Source organism: Rattus norvegicus, chromosome 9 (genome assembly GCF_021556685.1).
Source record: "Rattus norvegicus strain SHRSP/BbbUtx chromosome 9, alternate assembly SHRSP_T2T, whole genome shotgun sequence".
Taxonomy (NCBI): domain Eukaryota; kingdom Metazoa; phylum Chordata; class Mammalia; order Rodentia; family Muridae; genus Rattus; species Rattus norvegicus.
Window position 1 is genome coordinate 7,970,131 of NC_141542.1, and position 19,241 is coordinate 7,989,371.

A 19,241-nucleotide genomic window follows, 5' to 3' on the forward strand; every position below is an offset into this window, starting at 1 on the left:
TATAATGAACCACATTACTGAACCATAAACTCTGGGGCTCACTAGCAACACCATGGCCACCAGCCCTGTGGCTGCCCAGTACTTGCAATGTGGCTACTTCAGAGTGAGCTATGCTGGAAGACTAAATATGTCTCATATTCCAAGTATTTAGCACAACAGAAGAAATAAATACCAAAATAGTTTTATGGCTCCATGTTGAACTAATGTTTAGGATAAATTGGTTTAAGTAAATGACATTACTGAATTTAATTCCACTTGCTGCTTCTTGCTGTTTTAATGGAAGAAAGTCTCTTAGCAGCGGTCCACAGAACTTTCTCAAACTGAGCAGAACTTTGGAGTAGAAGGTAAAAGATTACAGAAAACACCTGTGGAGACGGTGCAGCACGGAATGTTCTTGGGAACATCAGGCTACTTGGGGATAGATTATCCGATGAAACGAATAGCAACCATGGGATTTGGGTTTGTGCGTGCATGCGTGCATGCGTGCCTGTGTGCGTGCGTGTGTATGTTTGGTACTTAAGAAATTGAGGAGTCGCCTTTTTTTCTCCTGCTAAATACTATCAGCCCCTGGCTAAACCTTAGCCTTCTGTGGAACTGAGTTTGTGAGGTAAGGGACCCAAAGCACAAATGTCTCTTCTGAGGTTAGTGTCATATTGCGATCTCTTCCAGTTCCAAGTAAGATCAGCAGCCAGACTGTGTTCCAGACAACAACCCCAAAGTGGAATTGGGTTATAGGAAACCATGCTCGTTTCTTTCTTTGCTTTATGCCTTTGTGGAGCTGACTTCCACACACTGAGCAGCCACTACCAGGGACATTGCTTGCTCGAGGGAGAGCAAGGAAAGCACATGCTATATCTGTATTCTCATCGCTCAGGAATGACACACACTTCACTGGTCTAAACAAACCAGACCATGCTGGCCATGATTATACGACACAAGTGTGATGCTCTCATGGGGAGATGATCTTCCACAGACCCATCAAGCTCCACAAACTCATGGCTCTTATACGGCTTCTGGTGGCCAAGCCATGGCAGCCCCCTCAGTGAAATATGTGAGAGCTTTTGAACATGGTCCACTGGAACCCTTGTCTTGATCAGAGTTATCTCATTCCACCGACTCTGTTGCCCTAGCTTTAAATCTCCAGTGTAGAGACTGGATCTCAGACTCTCTTTTGTAGAAAGCCATGGACTCCTTATGCAACCGTGTTTACTGTTGTGTATTCAGGGTTCTCCTGGCTGCCTGTTCTACAGTGATCCTCAGTCTGTTCAGAGAGCCATCTAAGCAACAGCTTGTGAGGTTCCAAGGGTGGTCAAGTCAACAGGCTGCTGACGTCTGAGCTACTATTTCCCCTGATTCTCTGTGCAGTAATGTTGAAGACTTATAGAATAAGTGTCACACTTGAATAGAAGCTTTGAACGAGTCTAGCCTGGTGCCATAAGCCCATAACCCTACACACGAGGATCCCAGGTTCAAGGCCTGCATAGGCTGTAGAGTGAGTTCACAGGGCAACGTAGCGGTGATAAATATTAGTCCTCTTGGTAGGTAGATAGTGAGGAAAAGAGAGCCCTGGGTGGATTTATTCTCACAGGCATGTCCTAAAATGGCCAGACATGGTGTCCACTTCTTGATTTCTTCCTCACCGAGATTCACTTTCTACAAAGGACTCTGAGGGCAGGTGTTTCCTAGGCATGGGTTTTATGTCACAGGCTGTATACCAACCAGCCCTTCCACATCCAAACAAGTCAGGAGGACCTACAGGGCACTCTTGTCTCTTCCCAAGTCTCTTTCACACCAGTGGGGGAAAAGCCTTCCTCAGGAAAGATGGCTTCTGGATTTGCATCTGTCCTCTGCTGAGGAGTCTGATCTCTTTCTTACTTCTATCTTAATTAAACTCAGGCTGTACAAACCTTCTTTATTGCCGTTAAAAGAGGGCTGGCTCCAGCATGAGATCACTTTGCTTGCACGTCCCAGTCCCTAGATTCAATCTGTAGTCATCCCACTCAGTGCGAAGGAATCCAGTAACAGGTGACAAGAAATAGCACACTGGCAGCCGGCCGAGAAGCACGGGGTGGGCACAGGAGGACATGCAGGGCTGCTCAGCCGTCCACCTGACCGGCGACCATGTCGGACATCAGGGACGGGTTCAAGAGCATCCCTGCCATCACGCACTACTGGTTTGCTGCCACAGTCTCGGTCCCCTTGATCGGCAAGCTCGCTATTATCAGCCCGGCCTACTTCTTGCTCTGGCCCGAAGCCTTCCTCTATCGCTTCCAGATATGGAGGCCGTTCACTGCCACCTTTTATTTCCCCGTGGGGCCCGGAACTGGATTTCTTTATTTGGTCAATTTAAATTTCTTTTATCAGTATTCTACACGGCTTGAGGCAGGAGCTTTTGACAGGAGGCCAGCAGACTATTTATTCATGCTTCTCTTCAACTGGATCTGCATTACTATTACTGGCTTAGCCATGGATATGCAGTTGCTGATGATTCCTCAAATCATGTCAGTACTTTACGTCTGGGCCTAACTGAACAGAGACCTGATTCTATCATTTAGGTTTGGAACACGATTTAAGGCCTGTTACTTACCTTGGGTTATCCTCGGATTCAACTATATCATTGGAGGCTCAGTCATCAATGAGCTCATTGGAAACCTTGTCGGACATCTTCATTTCTTCCTGATATTCAGATACCCAATGGATTTGAGAGGAAGGAATTTCCTGTCCACACCTCAGTTTTTGTACCACTGGCTACCCAGCAGGAGAGGAGGGGTGTCAGGGTTTGGTGTGCGCCCTGCAAGCATGAGGCGAGCTGCTGATCAGAATGGCGGAGGCAGGAGACACAACTGGGGCCAGGGCTTCCGACTTGGAGAGCGGTGAGGAGCAGCCCTGGCCTGCTCACCAGCCATGCTAAGCAGATGACTGTCTCCTCCCAGTGCTGGGCACGCTTAATGGCCGAGCTCTTGCTGCCGCTGATCGACCTGACCCACGCTGAATGTAGTCTTTTGGTACAAGACACATTTTTAAATCCCGAAGGAAAATACAAGTGTTCCTCAAGTTTCCTGATTCTCATTCAAGTCCTTTCTGCTGTGAAGAACAAATGTCAGCTGTGCAGAGTTCAGAACTGACTCATGTTCTGGTGCCTTCTCCTCTCCCCTTCAATGTGCATAATGAAGTGGGCAAGCGGGGCTGATGAGCCAAATCCTGTCAGAGGGCCCTCTCCTCTCTCACGTCCCCGGAGCTGCAGCTAGCATTGTCCACAGAAGGATTTTGCCTTTGACAAACTTACTGACTTGCCAAAGCTTGGTCACAAAGAGCTGGCTCACACATGGTCCTTGGCTATCACTGCAGGACTGTGACGGTAGGGAGAAGACTGGAGCAGCAGAGGAAGAACTTTCTCCGCTGTGGGGCCTCATCAGCCTGTCAGCAGTGCCGCCATTGCTGCCTTTCACATATTTATACACAAAGGACCTCTGAGTCAGTGAGGGCCCGGACTGGGAGTAAGGAGGGTTAGGACTTGTTGCTCCGCCCTCCTATCCCTCTGAGCTGAGCGATCAAAACCATAGTGGAGTTGCTCCTGACGCAGGGGATGAGTTTAAACGTGGTCCCTTGTGTTTCTTCATGGGGTGAACTGGCCTTGTGTGCCCAGAGCAGCTGTACTGTGCTGTGCTGTGTTAGGAGGTTCCTGATCACATGGCCAGACAGACACACGTCCCTGGAGGCACTGACCACATGGCCAGACAGACACATGTCCCTGGAGGCACTGATTCCGTTTGGTCCTCATTGCAGATGTGTGTTCACTCAGTTGGTGGAGGAGAGAGGTTTAGACTCTAAATTTTTAGTTAATTGTTTTTTGCACCATGCCTTTTCTGGTCAAGTGTTTATGATAATGCTAAGTGAAGTACCTCTTCAGATGGGTGTCAGTCAGTTTTTAAGGCTAATGGAGGCACATCTGAACAGGTCGCTCATAATTAGAGGTTCCAATAGCTTTAGGACCTTTTGCATTTGAAGGTCTTTATTACCTTGGGTCATGCATGTATACACTTTGTGAATCAGACCTGCTCCCTTTTTATAGGTGGGCTTTTACCGGCAGAGCTCAGTTTATCACTAAATAAAGTGTTCTGAAGGCTACAGGGCTTTATACAGTTAATTTATGTTTTCATTCTGGAATCAGGCTGCTGGCTGCAGTGGGATGGGGCCAGTATGCTCTCAAGGCTTTTGATACTTTGGTTTTTCCCTTGAGGAAATGTGCCCAAACAGGGTGACTTACCCTTCTCTGCTCACTAAAACTGTGATGTGTATTATTTTACGAAGTGGGAGTTTGAAAAAGAGCTCCCCTTTCTCATGTGACCCTCTCCATATTTAATTTATATGATGAACTATTGAGTGGAGAGAGGCTGATCCTGAACCACCTGGTTCTCCTGCTGATCTGAGGCTGTGATAAAGGTGTGTCTGTCAGATTCAGGAAGGACTGCCATTTGAGTGAGCAGGAGATTGTGCTTCGTCCTGGTACCAGGCTGGCTCCTGAGAGCACTGGCTTTTCTAAGGATCTGCAAGTACAGAGAGCTTTTCTGTACAGGGAAAATGTTCATAAGATTCTTCCTCCTGGACAGGATTTGGCAGCTGATAATTTTATTACCTTGCCTGGATTACTAGTCCTTCCAAGATAGTTTCACCAAAGTGAGCTGTTTGAGTGTTGACTTCACAAGGTAAGAATTCACAGTGGGTTCTCTTTATGAATGTGAAAAAAAAACCCTTATTTTATACAAACAGCTTTCCTTTTTGTAACTAATCCTTTTTACTGGTAAACACTGTAAATTAAAATGTGCAACTTGAAGGCTGTCTGTGTTAAGTTTCCATACCTCTGCTATGGCGTGTTCACGATGTAATTTATGTTATTTTCTTCACTGGATTGGTTTTATTTGACTGCCAGTAGTTTTTGACTATCAGGACAGCAGGCAATTTTGTATGTGATTGGTATTCATGTATTAGAGAACATCTGAATTCCTGGAAGAAATTGGTACTGAGTATTCCTCTGTGTGCTCATGCATGTGCTTGAGGGGGTGTGGAGGTGCGGAGAGAATGTGTGGGAGGGAAAAAAATGGTGTGTGAGTGCCTGTGTGTCAGAGAGAGAACAGCTGAGCATGCACAGGTTGGGTTTTGGTAACTAGCCTAGACTGTCTGCAAACTTGGAATCTCCTTGCCTCAACCCTTCCGGCATATCCCACCACAATCGACTTGGTCTTTATTAATGAAGCAGGGTGTTTACAGGTTTTAAATTAGGAGTCACAGCCGACAGTGCTATGCTTTATAGCATTTCTGTAGCTTTCACCAATGAGTGTGAGTTTTGGAACTCTGGAGTTAGATTAACCATTTCTTTAGGTAAAAACACCAGACAAGAACACACAGGCCAAGTTTTTGTCAAAGGCGAGCCATTTGAGTATGGCTTCCTGGCCTTGTGATGCATTCATTCCAAGATAGGTCAACACCAGGAAGCAGAGCTGCGCACCTTTGTCTTAATAGAGAAATAATGGGATGAAAAGAAAAAGACAGGACAGTGCAAAAAGGGTAGATGAGCTTCCGTTTAGATAGCTAATAATGGGCAGTGTCTTCGCTGCCAACTGTATGTGAGGTCCCTTGCCGTTTTACGTTTTCAGTAGCAACAGTACTGGATAATGAAACTTGCTCGTCCTTGGGGAAAGGCACAGGTCTTTTTGGACTTCTTGCAGGTAGTGTCTTAGAGGCCTGGCTTAGGCAAGCTTGCTTGCTTTATCTGCTGGATTTATTTGCTTTCCAGAGTGGCTCTGGATTGGGATTGGGGTGACAACAGGGTACGTGCCCAAATTGGTTGTTATGTTTGCTCCTATATGTCCTGACATATTAACGTCTGGATTCAGTTGTATTCCATTTTGAATATTTTAAGACTCTGTAGTTTCCTTTCTGCTTCATGATGAGAATCATTTGGGATCAGAGGGGAGAAATTGTCTTGTCGTGCCCTTTCTATGTGTTTTTAAACTTCCTGGTGATTTAGTTGGCTTTGGGAACCAATGTTTAAACCAACTTCCTTTTCTTTTATTAAATGTGTTATTTTGACAATTTAAGAAAAAGAAATAGCATACTGGCAATATTCTGCTTATATATTTCTATCAAAAACTCTCATATTTTATGATTGTTGTATCAGTTAAAATTGCATATATTTGTAAATAAAAACTTTATAATGACCTAAAAATTATGCCTTAACAAGATATTTAAAAAAGAGCTTTGTTTACTTTCATGTATGAGAAACTTCACACTAAGCAGAGCTAGGACAAAATGAAGCTCAATGACCCCATTAAAGACACAGGCTCTTCTTCTTTTTCTCTCTTTTTCTTAAACAACAAAAGTGACAAAACAACGTACCATAAATTAAAAACAAGAGCTATCACATCAAATTTGGGCACAGTAAAACAACAGAAGAAGAAGAACCCAAAAGAAGACACAAGAATCAGAGACCCATGAGTTCACACACTCAGCTTCAGTAAAAGGCTGAACCAAAAGCTGTGACATATGCAGCAGACATGGTGCAGACCTGCTATAGCCCCATGTCTGCTGCTTCAGTGTCTGTGAACTCATATGAGCTCCGAGGGGAGGGGTTTGGTGGGGACGTCCCATTTAGAGCTGTGTGCGTCAGGTTTCTCCCTCTACATGATGTCTGGCTGTGGCTCACTGCATCACTTCCATCCACCACAGGAGGCTGCTTCTCTGATGATGACTGAATAAGGCACTCACCTGTAAGAATAGCAGGATGTCATCAGGAGTCATTTCATTGGCTTTTTGGTTGGTTGGTTGGTTTTGTTTTTTCAGATCAGTACTATTTGCTTTCATCCCAGGTCCCTGGGATATCTGGCCTGGTTCTTGGTTACCAAGGCACTGCTGGGTATGGACTCTGTTTCATGGAGTGGGCCAATAGATCAAATAAGTATTGCTTGGCTGTTCTCACAGGCTTTATTCTTCCATTGTCCTAGCATATTCTGCACACAGAACAGAATCGTAGATCAGGTTTGTGGCTGGGTTGGTGTTTATGTTTCCCTTTTGGTAGCCAGAAGAGTATCTTCCTGTACCATCTCCATGTTTATCAAGTTGTGCACACGTCACTTTCAGCAATCAGGACTTGCTGTGCAGAATAACCTGCTGTCTTGGAGACAGCCTGGGTTGTTTGGGGATTTCCATAGAAACAGCCTGGGTTGTTGGGGATTTCCATAGGACCCCTTTGGCCAACAATCAATTGGATGAAACCCAATCCCAGCTCTAGATGCTTCATTTGGGCCACTTGGGGATTTGTCTCCCCCATTATTTGAACACTTCATTAGGATCACCTTTGTATATTTTAGGAACTTTCCACGGCATTAGGTTTCCATATTGCTCCTCAAATGCTCGACTCCAGCCGTCTCTTTCTGCCTTCTCCCCCTCAATGCCGTCTTTCCTCCCCGTCCCAGTTCATTCTCATTCATGTCCACATTCAACTTCAGTCAGCCCACAGAACCTATTCGCTTTCCCCCTCTAGAGAGATCAGTGAGGCTACAGTTGCCCAAGTCTTTCTGTCATCATAAAATGTGATTTTTAAATCCAAATCTTGCTTTTCCGGGGAATTTGGAGATCCAGTCTTTTCTTTGCTCAGAGAACTGGGCTCTGATGATGCCAAGTGGTCTTGTTTGCTGTTGCTTAGGTTCCTGTACTAGCCTCTCTCCATCAGGTTGGCTCTGGTGTTGTCCTGTCTGGCTGTCTCTGACAGTGGCTTGACCCTCCTGTAGGCCTGTGTGTCAGCACTCCTGTAGACTTGCTTTCTTTCAGCCGGATACGTGAACATAGGGTGCTCCTGAGTTGGTGTGACCTGAATCCTCCTGGCACAGAAGAGGAGGTCACACCTCTGCTCTCAACTCTGTCTCACACGTGGTGACTGGATTTTACCTCTGGGCCCAGGCACTAGAAGTGTCCCGCCCCGACTGCTCCCAGGTCCCTTCGCCCAGAGGGCACAGATGGCACTAGGCAATTTCCTCTTGTGTCAGGAATATGGGCAGAAAGTAGTTGTGTCCTCTGACTCTCAGGATTGACTGCACTTCTGAGGGTCCAGCTCTCTACCCCACAGGATTTGGGTGCAGGGAGCTGTGGGACTGATTCAGATCAGTTCTGGACATAGACAGAAGCCAGCAGCTTCCTAACACTGACTACTCTTGTATTCCTGTTTCCAGAGGATACAGAGGCAATATCCAGATGCTTCTTTACAATGTCTCCAAGGTCCCCAACAGAGAAAGCAGCCTATTGTCAAAGGCAGAAACTTTATTATTGATCTTTTGGTCCAGAATGTCCTTAGCAGTAAAGCCTTCACCGAGGATACAGTAGTCAAACTCTTTCTTAGTAAAGCTGATCACGGTTCTCAATGTGCCTAGAAAACCTAGAGATGGAATTAAATTATCGCCAGCTCTCACAAGGTCACCGTGTCCAAGAACTCTGAATGTTGTCTCCTCGGAGTGGTAGAAACACTCCCAGCACAGGGACACTGCTGGCTGGACCCATGGAGAAGCCAATACCATATCCTGAGGAGCACCTGGCCCTCTGCATCCAACTGCACTGTCAGCAGCCTCTTAAAGTCCTCTGCAGACCCCTACCTGAGGTGACTCCTAGCTGCTGGCTGAGGAGTGATGGGGGCAATGGCTACAGGGACTGATCCCAAGGCAACTATTTTAAGGACAACATTTAATTGGGACTGGCTTGCAGGTTCAGAGGGTCAGTCTATTATCATCAAGGAGGGAACATGGTGATACACAGGCAGGCATGGTACAGGAGAAGCTGAGAGTTGCACATCTTCATCTGAAGGCTGCTAGCAGAATACTGGCTTCCGGGCAGCTAGAATGAGAATCTTATAACCCAAGCACACAGTGACAAACCTATTCCAACAGGGTCACACCTTCTAATGCTGACAGTCCCTTGGCCAAGCATATACAAACCATCACACCCATCTCAGGCCTAAGTCTCTTTACTACTGTAGCTGAGCTGCCTGAGTTTCCTTGAGGCTAGACACTATAGTCACTGGCTTTAACACCTCAGCAGGGGACAGAAGAAAGTAGCCTTTATTCTCTGTCTGCAGGAACTGAGCAGCTCTAACTCCCTGTTGCTTGTTAAAGGCTCAGGAAAAGGGACACCTTGAGAAGTGATTTTAACCTTTATTTATAAGTTATTCAGGTCTCCAAAAAGTTTCTACAAAAGTTTGCCTCCAAAAAGTTCGCTTAAAATGTTCTCTTTGCTCTCTTCCTCTTATCTCCTTTCCTCTTGCTCTTATGTCACAATAATTTCCTTACTCTCAAGGCCTTACTTTCAACACTCTGCCTTTACTTCTAAGTTCTTCTTGAGTTCTGTTCTGTTCAGTTCTGTCTAAAAAGCTTTCTCTCTCTTTGTCCTCAGCATTTGTATATCTTTCTGAACACAGTATCACATGGTAAAAAAGTTCACCTCAAGCTTGCACAGGAATTCAAATCATAAGTTGAATAATAAGTTGATAACAGGGAATGTTTATATGCATATCCGATAAGAGTAATTATCAGGATAACTTGTCATCATCTGTCAAAGGCTCTACAGGTTCATGGAGAGAGTTAAAAGCTGTAATTTTTGTGACAAAGGAATTAGTGGAATTTCCTATAGGCAAATCCAGTCAATTTTTTATGTTCAGTCCTTCCACCTATAGTAAATCACTCATTCCCTTTTTATGAACTGTGGTTAATTGGTTTATACGCTCTTAGAATGGGCTCTAATTTGTAGATTCCTGCTTGGTATTGCAGAAGCAATTAACTCATAACACTTTAAGCATGGCAGAGTTCTCAATGCAATTTTGATTATCAGAGAGAACATAATAGCAGTCCTATTGTAAAAGAGCTTAAAAATACTAATCTAATTTTAGGAATTCTTTTACAATCATCAATAAGAAGTAATAAATCAAGACACTGCCAGAACCTGAAGGGACCGACCTGATAAACAGTTCTCTGCACCCAAATCCCATGGGAGGGAGAGCTAAACCTTCAGAGAGGCAGACACGCCTGGGAAACCAGAAGAGACTACACCCTGCCCACATTACTGATTACAGAGGAAAACACCAAATGCCATCTAGAACCCTGGTGCACGGAAGCTCCCGGAAAGGGCAGCGCAGGTCCTCCTGGTTGCTGCCCTCATGGAGAGCTCATAAGCAACACCCCACAAGCAAACTTGAGCCTCTGGACCACAGGTAAGACCAACCTTCCTGCTCCAAGCGACCTGCCTGGTGAACTCAAGACACAGGCCCACAGGAACATCTGAAGATCTGTAGATAGGAAAAACTACACGCCCGAAAGCAGAACACTCTGTTCCCATAACTGGCTGAAAGAAAACAGGAAAACAGGTCTACAGCACTCCTGACACACAGGCTTATAGGACAGTCTAGCCACTATCAGAAATAGCAGAACAAAGTAATACTAGAGATAATCTGATGGCGAGAGGCAAGCACAGGAACCCAAGCAACAGAAACCAAGACTACATGGCATCATCGGAGCCCAATTCTCCCACCAAAGCAAACACGGAATATTCAAACACACCAGAAAAGCAAGATCTAGTTTCAAATTCATGTTTGATCATGATGCTGGAGGACTTCAAGAAAGACATGAAGAACTCCCTTAGAGAAACACAGGAAAACATAAATAAACAAGTAGAAGCCTACAGAGAGGAATCACAAAAATCCCTGAAAGAATTCCAGGAAACACAATCAAACAGTTGAAGGAATTAAAAATGGAAATAGAAGCAATCAAGAAAGAACACATGGAAACAACCCTGGATATAGAAAACCAAAAGAAGAAAGAAGGAGCCGTAGATACAAGCTTCACCAACAGAATACAAGAGATAGAAGAGAGAATCTCCGGAGCAGAAGATTCCATAGAAATCATTGACTCAACTGTCAAAGATAATGTAAAGCGGAAAAAGCTACTGGTCCAAAACATACAGGAAATCCAGGACTCAATGAGAAGATGAAACCTAAGGATAATAGGTATAGAACAGAGTGAAGACTCCCAGCTCAAAGGACCAGTAAATATCTTCAACAAAATCATAGAAGAAAACTTCCCTAACCTAAAGAAAGAGATACCCATAAGCATACAAGAAGCCTACAGTACTCCAAATAGATTGGACCAGAAAAGAAACTCCTCCTGTCACATAATAGTCAAAACACCAAATACACAAAATAAAGAAAGAATATTAAAAGCAGTAAGGGAAAAAGGTCAAGTAACATATGAAGGCAGACCTATCAGAATCACACCAGACTTTTCGCCAGACACTATAAAAGCCAGAAGATCCTGGACAGATGTCATACAGACCCTAAGAGAACACAAATGCCAGCCCAGGTTACTGTATCCTGCAAAACTCTCAATTAACATAGATGGAGAAACTAAGATATTCCATGACAAAACCAAATTTACACAATATCTTTCTACAAATCCAGTGCTACAAAGGATAATAAATGTTAAAGCCCAACATAAGGAGGCAAGCTACACCCTAGGAAAAGCAAGAAACTAATCATCTTGGCAACAAAACAAGGAGAAGAAAAGCACACAAATTTAACCTCACATCCAAATATGAATATAACAGGAAGCAATAATCACTATTCCTTAATATCTCAACATCAGTGGTCTCAACTCCCCAATAAAAAGACATAGATTAACAAACTGGATATGCAACGAGGACCCTGCATTCTGCTGCCTACAGGAAACACACCTTAGAGACAAAGACAGACACTACCTCAGAGTGAAAGGCTGGAAAACAACTTTCCAAGCAATTGGTCAGAAGAAGCACGCTGGAGTAGCCATTCTAATATCAAATAAAATCAATTTTCAACTAAAATTCATCAAAATAGGTAAGGAATGACACTTCATATTCATCAAAGGAAAAATCCACCAAGATGAACTCTCAATGCTAAATATCTATACCCCAAATACAAGGGCCCCTACATACATAAAAGAAACCTTACTAAAGCTCAAAGCACACATTGCACTTCACACAATAATAGTAGGAGTTTTCAATACCCCACTCTCATCAATGGACAGATCATGGAAACAGAAATTAAACAGAGATATAGACAGACTAAAAGAAGTCATGAACCTAATGGACTTAACAGATATTTATAGAACATTCTATCCTAAAACAAAAGGATATACCTTCTTCTCACCACCTCATGGTACTTTCTCAAAATTGACCATATAATTGGTCATAAAACAGTCCTCAGCAGTTACAGAAAGATAGAAATAATCTCATGAATCCTATCAGACCACCGCGGGCTTCTTCAACAACAATAGGGAAGAACGTCCACATATACATGGAAGTTGAACAACGCTCTACTCAATGATAACCTGATCAAGGAAGAAATAAAGAAAGAAATTAAAGACTTCATAGAATTTAATGAAAATGAAGGTACAACATACCCAAACTTATGGGACACAATGAAAGCTGTGCTAAGAGGAAAACTCATAGCTCTGAGAGCCTGCAGAAAGAAACTGGAGAGAGCATATGTCACCAGCTTGGCAGCACACCTAAAAGCTCTAGAAGAAAAAGAAGCAAATAAACCCAGGAGGAGTAGAAGACAGGAAATAATCAAACTCAGAGCTGAAATCAACCAAGTAGAAACAAAAAGGACCATAGAAAGAATCAACAGAACCAAAAGTTGGTTCTTTGAGAAAATCAACAGGATGGATAAACCCTTAGCCAGACTAACCAGAGGACACAGAGAGTGTGTCCAAATTAACAAAATCAGAAATGAAAAGGGAGACATAACTACTGAATCAGAAGAAATTCAAAAAATTATCAGATCTTACTATAAAAGCCTATATTCAACAATACTTGAAAATCTGCAGGAAATGGACAATTTCCTAGACAGATACCAGGTACCGAAGTTAAATCAGGAACAGATAAACCAGTTACACAACCCCATAACTCCTAAGGAAATAGAAGCAGTCATTAAAGTTCTCCCAACCAAAAAGAGCCCAGGTCCAGACGGGTTTAGTGCAGAATTCTATCAGACCTTCATAGAAGACCTCATACCAATACTATCCAAACTATTCCACAAAATTGAAACAGATGGAGCACTACCGAATTCCTTCTATGAAGCCACAATTACTCTTATACCTAAACCACACAAAGACCAAACAAAGAAAGAGAACTTCAGACCAAATTCCCTTATGAATATCAACGCAAAAATATTCAATAAAATTCTGACAAACTGAATCCAAGAGCACATCAAAACAATCATCCACCATGATCCTGTAGGCTTAATCCCAGGCATGCAGGGATGGTTTAATACATGGAAAACTATCAACGTGATCCATTATATAAACAAACTGAAAGAACAAAACCACATGATCATTACATTAGATGCTGAGAAAGCATTTGACAAAATTCAACACCCCTTCATGATAAAAGTCCTGGAAAGAATAGGAATTCAAGGCCCATAACTAAACATAGTAAAAGCCATATACAGCAAACCAGTTGCTAACATTAAACTAAATGGAGAGAAACTTGAAGTAATCCCACTAAAATCAGGGACTAGACAAGGCTGCCCACTCTCTCCCTACTTATTCAATAGAGTTCTTGAAGTTCTAGCCAGAGCAATCAGACAACAAAAGGAGATCAAGGAGATACAGATTGGAAAAGAAGTCAAATATGACTATTTGCAGATGATATGATAGTATATTTAAGCGATCCCAAAAGTTCCACCAGAGAACTACTAATGCTGATAAACAACTTCAGCAAAGTGGCTGCATATAAAATTAACTCAAACAAATCAGTAGCCTTCCTTTACCCAAAAGAGAAACAAGCCAAGATAGAAATTAGGGAAACAACACCCTTCATAATAGACCCAAATAATATAAAGTACCTCAGTGTGACTTTAACCAAGCAAGTAAAAGATCTGTACAATAACAACTTCAAGACTCTGAAGAAAGAAATTGAAGAAGACCTCAGAAGATGGAAAGATCTCCCATGCTCATGGATTGGCAGGATTAATATAGTAAAAATGGCCATTTTACCAAAAGCAATCTACAGATTCAATGCAATCCCCATCAAAATACCAATCCAATTCTTCAAAGAGTTAGACAGAACATTGTAAATTCATCTGAAATAACAAAAAACCCAGGATAGCTAAAACTATCCTCAACAATAAAAGGACTTCAGGGGGAATCACTATCTCTGAACTTAAGCAGTATTACAGAGCAATAGTGATTAAAACTGCATGGTATTGGTACAGAGACAGACAGATAGACCAATGGAACAGAATTGAAGACCCAGAAATGAACCCACACACCTATGGGCACTTTATTTTTGACAAAGGAGCCAAAACCATCCAATGGAAAAAAGATAGCATTTTAAGCAAATGGTGCTGGTTCAACTGGAGGTCAACATGTAGAAGAATGCAGATCAATCCATGCTTATCACCCTGTACAAAGCTTAAGTCCAAGTTGATCAAGGACCTCCACATCAAACCAGATACATTCATACTAATAAAATAAAAACTAGGACAGCATCTCAAACACATGGTTACTGGACAAAATTTCCTGAACAAAACACCAATGGCTTATGCTCTAAGATCAAGAATCGATTAATGGGATCTCATAAAACTGCAAAGCTTCTGTAAGGCAAAGGACACTGTGGTTAGGACAAAATGGCAACCAACAGATTGGGAAAAGATCTTTACCAATCCTACAACAGATAGAGGCCTCATATCCAAAATATAAAAAGAACTCAAGAAGTTAGACCTCAGGGAGACAAACAACCCTATTAAAAAATGGGGTTCAGAGCTAAACAAAGAATTCACAGCTGAGGAATGCCGAATGGCTGAGAAACACCTAAAGAAATGTTCAACATCTTTAGTCATAAGGGAAATGCAAATCAAAACAACCCTGAGATTTCACCTCACACCAGTCAGAATGGCTAAGATCAAAAACTCAGGTGATAGCAAATGCTGGTGAGGATGTGGAGAAAGAGGAACACTCCTCCATTGTTGGTGGGATTGCAGACTGGTACAACCATTCTGGAAATCAGTCTGGAGGTTCCTCAGAAAATTGGACATTGAACTACCTGAGGATCAATCTATACATCTCTTGTGGATATATCCAAAAGATGCCCCAACATATAAAAAAGACACATGCTCCACTATGTTCATAGCAGCCTTATTTATAATAGCGAGAAGCTGGAAAGAAGCCAGATGCCCTTCAACAGAGGAATGGATACAGAAAATGTGGTACATCTACACAATGGAATATTACTCAGCTATCAAAAACAATGCCTTTACGAAATTCATCGGCAAATGGTTGGAACTGGAAAATATCATCCTGAGTGAGGTAACCCAATCACAGAAAAACACATATGGTATGCACTCATTGATAAATGGCTATTAGCCCAAATGCTTGAATTACCCTAGATGCATAGAACACAGGAAACTCAAGATGGATGATCAAAATGTGAATGCTTCACTCCTTCTTGAAAGGGGGAACAAGAATACACTTGGCAGGGAATAGAGAGGCAAAGATTAAAACAGAGACAGAGGGAACACCCATTCAGAGCCTGCCCCACATGTGGCCCATACATATACAGCCACCCACTTGGACAAGATGGATGAAGCAAAGAAGTGCAGGCCGACAGGAGCCGGATGTAGATCTCTCCTGAGAGACACAGCCAGAATACAGCAAATACAGAGGCAAATGCCTGCAGCAAACCACTGAACTGAGAACAGGACCCCCGTTGAAGGAATCAGAGAAAGAACTGGAAGAGCTTGAAGGGCTTGAGACACCATATGAACAACAATGCCAAGAAACCAGAGCTTCCAGAGACTAAGCCACTACCTAAAGCCTATACATGGACTGACCTTGGACTCTTACTTCATAGGTAGCAATTAATAGCCTAGTAAGATCACCAGTGGAAGGGGAAGCCCTTGGTTCTGCTAAGACTGAACCTCCAGTGAATGTGATTGTTGGGGGGAGGGCGGCAATGGGGGGTGGATGGGAAGGGGAACACCCATAATGAAGGGGAAGGGGAGAGATTAGGGGGATGTTGGCCCGGAAACCGGGAAAGGGAATAACACTCGAAATGTAACTAAGAAATTCTCAAGTTAATAAAAAAAAAGAAGTAATAAATCATCTATTTGTCTATACAACATCACTCCAATACAATACATCTTCATTGTTCTATGGTGATCTGCTCAAAAAGCATGACAGATACAGATGCAGATGCTTGCAGCCAACCATTTAGCTGAGAACAGGGTCCCCAACAGAGGAGTAAGAGAAAGGATTGAGGTAGTTGTAGGGCTTTGCAACCCTATAAGAACCGCAATACCAACAACCCAGAGCTCCCAAGACCTAACCCACCATCCAAAGAGTATACAAGTACAGAACCACGGCCTCAGGGGCATATGTAGCAGAGGATGGCCTTGCTACAATGGAAGGAGAAGCCCTTAGTCTTGCCAAGGCTTGATGCCCCTGTATAGGGGAAAATAAGGACAGGGAGACAGGTAGGGTGGGTGGGTGGGTCAGTCAGTAGGTGGTTGTGGGAACACCCTCGTAGAATAAGGGGAAGGTGGAGGGATAGGGAGTTTTGTGTATGGGAAACCAGGAAAGGGGATAACATTTGAAATGTAACAAAAGCCCTCACTGGGGAGAGGACAGCAGCTACGGTGCACCGAGCCCCAACTGCCATGTAGAATCCCTTTGCTCAAGACTCTGACATGAGGAGTCCACCTCGAACTTGCCCTGAGACTGCTGCTGGCACTGGTGCTGGCACTATGGGCTTGGTTCAGCCCGATTAGGAGCTGAGCGAGTGGCAGCCCAAGAACAACTATGGCTTCCAGTACGATCAAGAGGTCTTCCTGGGCATGGAGGACTCCAAGACCTTTGATCAGCTAAGACTGGATGAGAACAAGGAGAGGCTGGGGAAAAGTGTTGATCAAATTGACAGAGATGGAGATGGCCTTATTACTACTGAGGAGCTGAAAGTTTGGATGAAATGGGTAAAGAAAAGATACATCTACAATAATGTGGCTAAAGTCAGGAAGGATTATGTTTGGAACATAGACAAAAAGATCTCCTGGGAAGAATACGAGCGGCCATCTATGGCTAGTACCTGGGAAACCATGCTGAATTCCAAGACAGCTCTGATCATCATACCTTTAAATGTTGCTGCCATGAGATTAATGGAGGTTTAAGGCTTCAGACTTGATGGCGACCTGACAGCTACTCAGGAGGAGTTCACTGCTTTTCTGCACCTGGAGGAGTTTGAACATATGAGATTGTAGTTCTGGAAACCCTGGAGGAGATCAATAACAACGGGGATGGTTTTGTGGACCATGATGGACACACATACATTATGGACATGTTTTCCTACAAGGACCATGGCCCTGAGCCAGACTGGGTTTTGTCTGAATGGGAGCAGTTCAATGATTTCTGAGATCTGAACAAGGAGATGAGATTTGCCACTGGATCCTCCCTCAGAACTATGGCCATGCGCAGGCTGAGGCCCAGCATCTGGTGTATGAGTCAGACAAAAACAAGGATGAGATGCTAACCAAGGAGGAGATTCTAGACAACCGGCACATGTTTGAGGGAAGCCAAGCCACCAATTACAGGGAAGATCTTAGCAAAAATCATGATGAAGTTTGAAAGACACTCATCCCCATCTAGCTAACAGTCACAGGCTTACAGCGAATGTTCTGGGTGATTGTTATAGTTGTAAATGTACAGAATTATGTCCCTAAACCTTGAAATTATACCTCAGATTGGACTAAAAATTATTTTTCACTCCATATTTACTGGAAAACAACCAACCCTATTTATTCCAGTAGGATTTCCCATGAAGCACATTAAACTCTTCAGAGATTGCACGTCTCTGAGGGATACATTGCTACAGCATGATTTCCTACACATTTCCCTACATAATTAATAAATTAATGGCAAGAAATCATGAAAGGGTTCAGTAACTCAAGGTGGTTGGTGGGGACACTATGGATAATCACTATGTATTTGAATTATTAAATTTTGGGTTTTCTTAGTTGCCACTTTTAAATGGTGGTGAGGGTAAAGGCTTGAAGGACTCAATGTTATATTGTCGGATGTCAGCCAACCATGTTATTTCAAATTCATTATATTTAGAGCTGTTATTGTGATTGGTACATATACTTTTGTGCATTTTCCTGTATGGACCTGCTAATGTGCACAATAAGCCCACATCTTTGTGGTTTTGTTTTGCTTTGTTTTAATACAAAGAAGCAGAGTTCCCTGCACTCAAATCCTGTCAGAAGTGTGGCCACTCCTGAGAAATCAGAGGAGACTACCCTCTGCCCACATTCCATACCCAAGAGGAAATTGCCTAGTGCCAACTGTCCCCCTGGGTTCAAGGACCCAGGAGCAATCATGGGCAAGACCCTTCTCATTCCTGTCTGTGGCTGACAGTCACCAGGAGCACCTAAACACCTGAGATACAGCATGTGTTCTAAGAAAAGGCTGAAAGAAAATAGGAAAACAGTTCTAGAAGGGTGCAGACACAGAGGGCTACCAGAGGGTCAAGCCACTCTAAGAAACATCAAAACAAGCAAATACCAGAGACAACCCAACGGCTAGTGGCAAGCTCAGGACACTTAGGAACAGAAAGCAAGCCTACTTGGCATCATCAGAGCCCAGTTCTCTCTTGAAAGATAATACTGGATCCAAACACACCAGAAAAGCAAGATTTAGATTTAAAATCACGTTTTATAATAATGATGGAGGACATAAGTAAGTCCCTTAAACAAAGGTAGGACAACCCAAGTAAACAAGTAGAAGCCCTTATAGAGGAAACACAAAACTGCCTGAAAGAATTATAGGAAAACACAATCAAACAGGTGAAGGAATTAGACAAAACCGCCCAGGATTTAAAAATGGAACTAGAAACAATAAAGAAAGCACAAAGGGAGAGAACCCTGGACAAAGCAAACCTAAGGAAGAGACAAGGAATCATAGATTCAAGCATCACCAACAGAATACAAGAGATAGAAGAGAGAATCTCAGGGGCAGAAGATATAAAAACATCAACACAACCTTCAAAGATAATTTAAAATGCAAAAATCTCCTAGCCCAAAACATCCAGGAAATCCAGGACACAATGAGAAGATCAAACCTTAGGGTAATATATAGAAGAGAGTGAAGACTCCCAACTTAAAGGGTCAGTAATATATTCAA

The 19,241-nt window shown here is 43.1% G+C and overlaps 2 pseudogenes; both read left to right on the top strand.

Annotated features, from left to right (window-relative positions):
• The first annotated feature begins 2,121 nt into the window (after positions 1–2,121).
• Positions 2,122–2,892, top strand: LOC148003275 (derlin-1 pseudogene; annotated as a pseudogene).
• Positions 2,893–2,948: 56 nt separating this feature from the next.
• On the top strand, positions 2,949–17,687 carry LOC148003276 (reticulocalbin-1 pseudogene; annotated as a pseudogene).
• Positions 17,688–19,241: the final 1,554 nt, after the last annotated feature.